Source organism: Mytilus trossulus, unplaced genomic scaffold, assembly GCF_036588685.1.
Source record: "Mytilus trossulus isolate FHL-02 unplaced genomic scaffold, PNRI_Mtr1.1.1.hap1 h1tg000128l__unscaffolded, whole genome shotgun sequence".
Taxonomy (NCBI): Eukaryota; Metazoa; Mollusca; class Bivalvia; order Mytilida; family Mytilidae; genus Mytilus; species Mytilus trossulus.
Genome location: NW_026963301.1, coordinates 2,498,465 through 2,507,677, shown reverse-complemented (window position 1 = coordinate 2,507,677; position 9,213 = coordinate 2,498,465).

The following is a 9,213-nucleotide window of genomic DNA, read 5'->3' as shown; positions in this document are numbered from 1 at the left end:
AAAATTAACATACAAGTATTTACGAGTAGTCTTGTGATTCTGGTTTCCAGTGATCCTGCGGCATTTGTAAAACTGCATTCATAAATTCCTACATCAGACCACTTAACAAAATCTAATACTAGATGTGGAAGAGTCAAACCATTTGCATATTCAGACACTATCACACTTGTATCGTTCACAGATCTGGTCCATCTAGTTTGTATGTCACTCACGCCACCACAAGTAAGATTAACACTTTCACCCTCGTTGACTATAATATCTGTAAAATAGTAATATCTTATGATACACTTTAATCCTGTTAAAATGATATCTATGATCTGATGATAGTTTCCATTTCAAACGTATAAAATCAGAAACTGTGAAAGCAAGTTTCTTAGCAATTCTTTTTTTATGATATCATTATATTAATGAAAGCCAGCTAAACCAACGCCTTTTAAATGGCATGTTGAAAGAGTTCTTTATAAAGATTCTAATTTTCTGTAAACATTTGTACCTTCTCCTGGGGTCACTAATCTAATTGGCAAACATGTCAACCGATACAAGTTACAGTTTGCTCGCTTAGATCATATAAAATACCAGGGATTTACAAAAAATCATTACCATAAAAATCACCATAGCATTAGAATAAGAACTCAACATTTAAAATCAATCTATATCTAGCATTTGTAATCATGAAAAGTTCTAAAGTAATTTAGGGTAACTAAATTCTTTTTCTTTTTGTTTTGGAAGTAAATCATATGATACTAATCGTACAAGTCCATATAATTACTGAAAATAAATTTCGTTTTGAATTGATCTATGATAGATGTATGTTCTCTATTGCTATAATTAAACATTTCTGAAAGAGATTGAAAATGCACAGAAATGATTAAGATTGTGCTACAAACTAAATATATATAGCAAAGATTACATTGTCGAACTAAGCATAATTTCACAATGTTGTGCATACTCAATCTAAACATTCTGATCATTAGTTATGAAAACTGAGATTCATTATTTTGATTAAAACAAGGAAGGTCCTTTGAAAAAATATGGGGACCCGTTTTTTTTTTGTCTAAACGACCTTTTGTAGATTTAAACTTGTTATAAACTGATTGATATTTCAAATGGCTCACATGAAACATAAGTTGTTTTCCTTATACATATCATACCCTTAAACCTTTTCTGCTCAAATTTGAATGCAACCCTCAAGTACTTGCCTTATTTCAATCAACTTGTATTTCATAGGTTTTTTTAAAATCATTTCACTTATGAGGCTGTATATAGATATCGAATCTGTTTGATTATTACGTAGACGAGGCACACGTCTGGTCAATCTCCGTATAGCTCTCGTTTCCATTCCGTATACCCAGTTCACTTCCTGTGTGTAGGAATATTCAGTTTAGGGAATGATACGAAGTAAGTACGAAGGTACAAGGCTTAACATTTAATACGCCAAACACGTATTTCATGTACATAATACTCGTTAGTAACGCTACTACAAGTGTTTTGAAATTAAGAAATACCTCTTAGTTGACAAACTGCACTGAAATTTTTATTACAAGGAACGTCATGCCATTTTTTATATTCCTTATTAATAACAACACAGTTTTCTTCATGATTCCTGCTAGGTTGTACTGCAAAAAAAAAAGAAAATATGCACGTTAAATACTGTAAATAAACTCATCATAGATACCAGGACTAAATTTTGTATATACGCCAGACTCGCGTTTCGTCTTCAAAAGACTCATCAGTGACTCTCGAATCCAAAACAAAATTAAAATGCAGGTCAAAATGGAAAAAAATAGACTTTATTTCGTAACAGGTTTCAAATACACAACGTACTGCCTCTTATAGTATCAATCTCGTTGTATGTATCATCTCGGAGACACATACTTCATACGCTGTTGAAATGTTGCTTCATAGAAATTGAAATATTCTTTTTTATTTGGCTGACATTTTTACTCATATTCAACCCGCTTTGACAATTGTTAGATACAAGTGATGTTATAAGACAGACTTACTCATAACCGAGAGATATTCGTTACGTCGAGGTCAACATGATACTTTATTTACCAAAGCCATGAAACAAGAAATATTTTTGAAGAACATATATATATAACGGAAACAAGACTAGGATGATAACACTAACTGACTTTTTATTCATCCTGTATCATGTCTTTTGCGTGTTAATAATTTAAGGAACAAGCTGGTAGTACAATTTGATCACATGTGCATTCCGATTGCTTGTTAAAAACACAGCTGCCAAGCTTAACAAACGTGGTAATAATTATGATTAAATTTGTAGAGTATCATTTATCCCTCCTTCTCATAAGATATTGATGTTCCCGTTGACAAGTTCCTTTTCTGAAACATATTTAAGGGTGATTCCTGCTACTAAGTTTACAATTATCACAGAGAATAAACACACAAATGAGCAATCAAAAGCTGAAACAGATCACACGAATGGATAAAAACTTTCACATTTCTGACTTGGTACAGGCATTTGCTTGTGGAGACGATGGTGGATTTAACCTTGATTGAAAGCTAGCTAAACTTCTCACTTATTAAATTCCATTTTATTAACAGCGATGTGTGAACAAAACAAACAGACATAATAAAATGGTAAAAATGAAAAAAAACAACGGATACAAATGATTTAATACTATTGTTAGAGAAAAGGACTTAGATTATTTGTTATTCTTATCTGTTAAATTTACATTTTTACATCTAATTCACACATTTCTTCTCTAGATCATCTAGTTTCACAATACGCTAATGCCCAGTTTTGATTTCTGATGACAATTATTTTAAAAGAGGCTTTGTTCTGCACTTGGTAGACTCGGCAATATACCGTTGTTTTCAAAACAATTCAGATGTACAATACCGTTGATTTTTAGCTTAAAATTCCAAAAGAACCAAGAACAGATCTATAATTATTTAGGATTCCCTGAATGGTAAACTTTGTGTCGGTATATGTTGAGTTTAAACTTTTTTGGATTCGAGCGTCACCTTAGTAGAGTCTTTGGTAGACGAAACGCGCGTCTGGAGTATACTGTAAACAAACTTATTTTCGCGAGCGATTTATTTTCGCGACTTTCGCGAGTAGAAAAAAACCGCGAATATAAATCGTCGCGAATATCTCAATCTTTGATCTTTCCCTAATAAACTTCATCAAGTAAATTAGATAATCGCAAAACTAAATAGCCGTGAAAATGTCAAGAAAGGGTAAAACGCGAAATAAAGTATCCGCAAAAATAAGTTGGTTCACAGTATACTAAATTTAGTCCTTGTATATATGATGAGTTTATTTAAAGATAAAGGTTCAGTACCTGGTTCGTTTATCAGTCAGTTTATAGCTTTATCGGATATGACAGAATATTTTTTTTATTGGCAGAAGGATCGGTGTCTAACAACTTTTGTGTCTTCAAAGTAAAATTATGATGATTCAAAAATCCATTTAGTTTTAATATATTACTTGTGTCATTATCGTTACATCCTAATCGTCATATGCGAAACATATATTCCATATCGATCAATCAATTAAAGAAGTAGGTCCGGTAAGGGTCAATTTTGGCCTCCAATTTTAGGTTCATTCAACGAAAGGTTTAGGACACTTAAGTGTCTATTTCAGTTAATTTAATTAGTAAATGTGAAAGATTTTAACACATCTAGTTATTAAAAACACTCCGATTCAAGCTTAAATATGAAAAATCTAGTATCAAATATGCCAAAAAACGTCACTTTTCATATTTTTTTGTCAAAAATGAAAGTGGCCGCATCCGTGTTCATCCTTAACCTTTATATATATTATGTAATATCAAATACAACTTACATTCCAATATTATGAATGAACACGAATCCGGTCACTTTCATTTAAGACGGAAACCGTCTAAAATTTAACTAAAATGCTAAAACTGTAAAGATTTCAGTAGTTAAGCATGACTTAATGATGCTGGTACCAGATATATGAGCATTGTATTGTCAAAAACAGCCCGTTTTTACGTAGCAGAATCATTCTACTTTCCAGTGAATAGCCAAAACATTATATTTTCACAATTTTGTGGGTCTTACTGAACATACTCCTAGCTGTGTTCGATAGTCTAAACAAATCCTGAAAATTTCGAGTGTAATTAGTAATCAAAGATACCAAGCTTATCATACATACGCGTAAACATATACGTATCATTTTTTTGGTGATTTTTTTTTAAAAGCTTCTTATTGCATTGATAGCATTGATGAAACAGTACCCAAATTGCACCGAGTACGCAAATTGCACTCATTCAACAAATATAGCTTAGAAAATCTTTAATTCTTTGAGACTAAAAACTCGATATTTCTATGATTTAACACAATACACGTCTTTCAACATAGCTGAACCTAATGAAATATTATTATATTCTATTACACAAAACGTTCACAGTAAATATCCCAAATGAAGCGTTCATTGAAAAAAGTAAATCTACAGAAACTGCGTCGTGGGACGTTCTCAAAAAGTCATCTCTACAAAATGAGAAAATTAAAATGTTGCAAGCATCTGTTTCTTATAGAATCGATAGTAAGCATGGACTAATGCCAAATGCCAAATGGTTCTTAATATTTGAAGAAATGGAACTAAATATCTGTTATTCAATTATTAAGGATGTGAATTTTAACATGGATGCAATTTGGGAACTCCTCATTACGGAATCCTGGATCGTTTAGTATGGAACGCCATGACTGCTTTTTGTTGATGATCAGCATTATATGCAGTGCTCACAACATTATATGCAGTGTTCACACCATTATATGCAGTGCTCACAACATTATATTAAGTGCTCTCAACATTATATTAAGTGCTCACAACATTATATGCAGTGCTAAAACCATTATATGCAGTGTTCACATCAATATATGCAGTGCTCACAACATTATATGCAGTGCTCACAAAATTATATTAAGTGCTCACAACATTATATTAAGTCCTCACAACATTATATTAAGTGCTCACAACATTATATGCAGTGCTCACAACATTATATGCAGTGCTCACACCATTATATGCAGTGCTCACACCATTATATGCAGTGCTCACAACATTATAGTAAGTGCTCACAGCATTATATCATGTGCTCACAACACTATATGAAGTGCTCACAACATTATATGAAATGCTCACAACATTATACGCTTTTTGTTGTATGATGAAATGGATGTATGATGAGATTGATATATGATGAGGTCATTCGGTAAACTTCGTTTTTTAGCGGAAATTACCGAATAATAAAAGTTTAAGTTTGTTTGCTGGGCATTAATTTACAGCAAACAAACTTAAACTTTTATTATTATATATGTTATCATTAAGGCAGTATACAATACTAAGTATTTAAATTTGATTGAAATAAGTAAATTAAGAAGTATGATCAATTTAACACAAATATATTCCACACCAGGGCATTTAAAACTTATTTTGAGGATCAGTTTCACCATATTCACAACTTAATATGTATATATATTTAATTGTTTATTAAATTGCTTTGCCGAACGAAGTTGGATACGACCGCAGAGGTCCAACTCTGAACCGTTCGGACAAAAATGGACACACTTTTAACGCTTGATTCAGGTCTGAATTTGGAATGTAATTAAATATTTGACACATAATAGGTTTCTGACACAGAATAACTGTAGTCAAAGAACTAAAAATTGGTTATATAATTCGAATTTATACTTATTTTTTTTTGCTTTTGCACTACGCTGTTGCGAATTGCCCCACCCGCTCCAAACATTTCCTCCTTTTTTGTTGTTTTGTGCAATATACTATGCTGTTGCATACTGAACCAAACCTCAAGAAAAGAAAGATTTATCCCCCACTTGTTTTACTTTTTAATTTCTGAAATCTGATATGGGAAAAAATTTATTACACATAATTCTAAAGCAGTGTAAGGGGGGTAATCAAACATGTCTAGATTACCTCTATATATTTGGATTACCTTCCTTACACTGGTTTCAAATTGTCTTAATTGACCATTAACCAAAATACCTTTGTTTTATCCTCATTTTTGTCTCTAAGTACTAAACGGTTTGAGCCATAACACCTAACCCTCCGAGCAAATCATAACCATCCCTTTTAAAGTTTGGAAACATGTGGTATAACCTCCCCCCCCCCCCCCCCCCCCAAATCAATCCCAACCTTTCTTTAGTGGTTATAAACCTTGTGTTAAAATTTACTTGATTTCTATTTACTTATACAAAAGTTATTATCCGGAAAACATCTGTCTACGTCGACGTGGACGACGACGACGTGATGCAATATACGACCATTTTTTTTTTTTGCAGTCGTATTTAAACATGTAGATTTATACACATATATTGTGCATTTCTGAATAATAAATATATTCAGATCAGATTACTTGGGATTTTTATTAATATATGTTATGACCCAGTATTTTTCAAGGAGAACCAAATATCTGTCAGAAGTTTACTGTTCATTGCATTTTTTTTTTTATCAATGTTGGATAGCAATTGCAAATAGAATTTACCTAAAGATTTACGATTTTCAATCATATTTTAAAAGGGCATGTCACAGCAATGTTTTGTGCAAAATAACTAGTTTGTGAATTTAAATTCTTTTAAGAATATAATTCGGACTATGCTATACATAAAAGTCAAATTAGTTTCGACAATATTCCATGTTTTTTCCCCGTGAGTGATCCATATCCAAGAGAAAGAAGCCCCACAGAAACAATCAAGAACCGTCGTCTAAGGTAACTTTCCAGATAACGAAAAAAATATTCAGATATGAAATTTTCAAGTTTTACATTGATCCTAACATGGGATATGGGGAAAAAATTGATAGCAAAAATAATAGAAATCCCCAGACTATAGACAAGCTTGTATGTGATAAGAATTAGGACGCCAATAACAACAACAAGAAGAATTCACAGTAAAACAATACTAGAAGTTCTCCATTAATATAATTATATTACAATTATATAGTGACATAATAACGAGTATTGTTGTTTTTTTTTGTGCTTCTGTTATAAAAAAAATAAAATTGTGTGGATTTTAAATAAAATCGAAGAAGTGCTCAGCAACAAATAACATTCCTCTTTTATGTGTTGTTTCTATCATATGGACCTAAACACAAATTTTAATCTTTTTTCGGGGTCCATTGTTATCAAGGAAGTGCGATCTAAAAGATATCATTCTTCTATGACTTGTAGTTGATTATATTCTGTATCTTAATGTTACTTAACCAGAATTAATTTAGGTCAAGTAGCTATCAAAGGTACCAGGATTATAATTTAGTACACCAGATGTTCGTTTCGTCTACATAAGACTCATCAGTGACGCTCATATCAAAATATTTATAAATCCAAACAAGTACAAAGTTGAAGAGCATTGAAAATGACTCTTTTTTTTTCATGGACAATCGTTACTATCCAATAATAGCAAATCATTCTTTTTTACTCACAGTTTGTTTCAATCTTTACCCAAATGGAAAACTTAGATTCATGATTATTTTTATTAGTTGTTAGTGGCTTTGAACTAGCTGTCAGTAACTGCGAGTACACCCAGATCAGTACTTATAGTGTCTTTTTTTGTTGTTGGGATATACAAGTACCCGCGCCCACGTCCATTCTATTTTCTTGTTAGATGTATTTATATTTGTACCCATCTGATGAGTTAAGCCTTTTACAACTGATTTTCATAGTTTGTTCTTAAGTTGTTCTGTTACGCCACTGTCCCAGGTTGGAGGGAGGATTGGTATCCCGCTAACATGTTAAAAAAACCACATTCTGTATATATATCCCAAGTCAGGAGGAACCTTTATTTCAGTGGTTGTTGTTTGTTAATGTGTTATATACATGTTAGTTTTTCGATCGTTTGTTTGTACATACATTATGAATGTTTTACGTTTATCATTTCGGGGCCTTCTATAGAAGAGGGACGAAAGATACCAAAGGGACAGTCAAACTCATATAGCTGACTATGCGGTATGGACTTTGCTCATTGTTGAAGGCCGTACTGTGACCCACTTTTTTATATATATTAACCGTGCAAACTGACGAACAAACGTAGTAAACGTTTTATTCATCCCAACAAACTCAGTTTTCAGAAGAAATGATAACTTTAAATGAAAATGTTAAACTGGGTCTTGAAAGGGTAATTTTTTCTCATGAAAGTTTATATTTCTATATAAGACTGCTGATCATATTTAGAAGACAAACTACTTGGCGTGCTAAAAAGCTTGTAAAAATATTGGAATAATTGATGTAAAGTTATGTTTAACACCTACAATGAAATGCTTTAAACTGCATTTTCAATATCTGTTAGATACTTTTTCATGTAAAAATGCCAAATTCTGAAAATCGATGCCAAAAATGACTCTTTCATGACATATATAAGCTAGCGTAATATGACACTTATGTTTTATTTAAAAGGTAATTAAGCTTTTTAAAACTGAGTACAGACTATAAAGTGGCACCTTGCTAAATTTCTTCAGTAGGAAATGAACTCGAGGAATATATCATACAAATAATTGTCCTTCGATATTGACACGGCACCAACACTGACATATTTTACCCCGCCTTATTATTTTTGCGTCTGTCCAAGTAAGGAGCGTGTGATACAGTTATTCATTAAATACACTTTTTATTATTTAACTTACATTTTACCATTCGTATTTCTTATGACGAACAGAACTACTTCAATCATTCACCTTTTAGTTTCGTCTTTTCCTTACTTATTTCAATCAGTTTTATATCGTATACTGCTTTATGATAAAATGATTTTAATAACTTGTTTGCTGGGCATTACCGTAATTTACTAATTATGGATTCGGTAATTTCCGCTAAAAAACGAAGTTTACCGAATGATCTCATCATACACCAATCTCATCGTACATCAATCTCATCATACAACAAAAAACGTATAATGTTGTGAGCACTTCTAATAATGTTGTGAGCACTTAATATAATGTTTTGACCACTTCATATAATGTTGTGAGCACTGCATATAATGTTTGGACCACTGCGTATAATGTTGTGAGCACTAAGTATAATGTTGTGAGCACTTAATATAATGTTGTGAGCACTTAATATAATGCTGTGAGCACTGCATATAATGGTGTGAGCACTGCATATAATGGTGTGATCACTGCATATAATGTTGTGAGCACTGCATATAATGCTGATTATTAACATAAGGCAGTCATGGCGTTCCATAGTTTAGAGGTTTAAATGTAATTGGTGA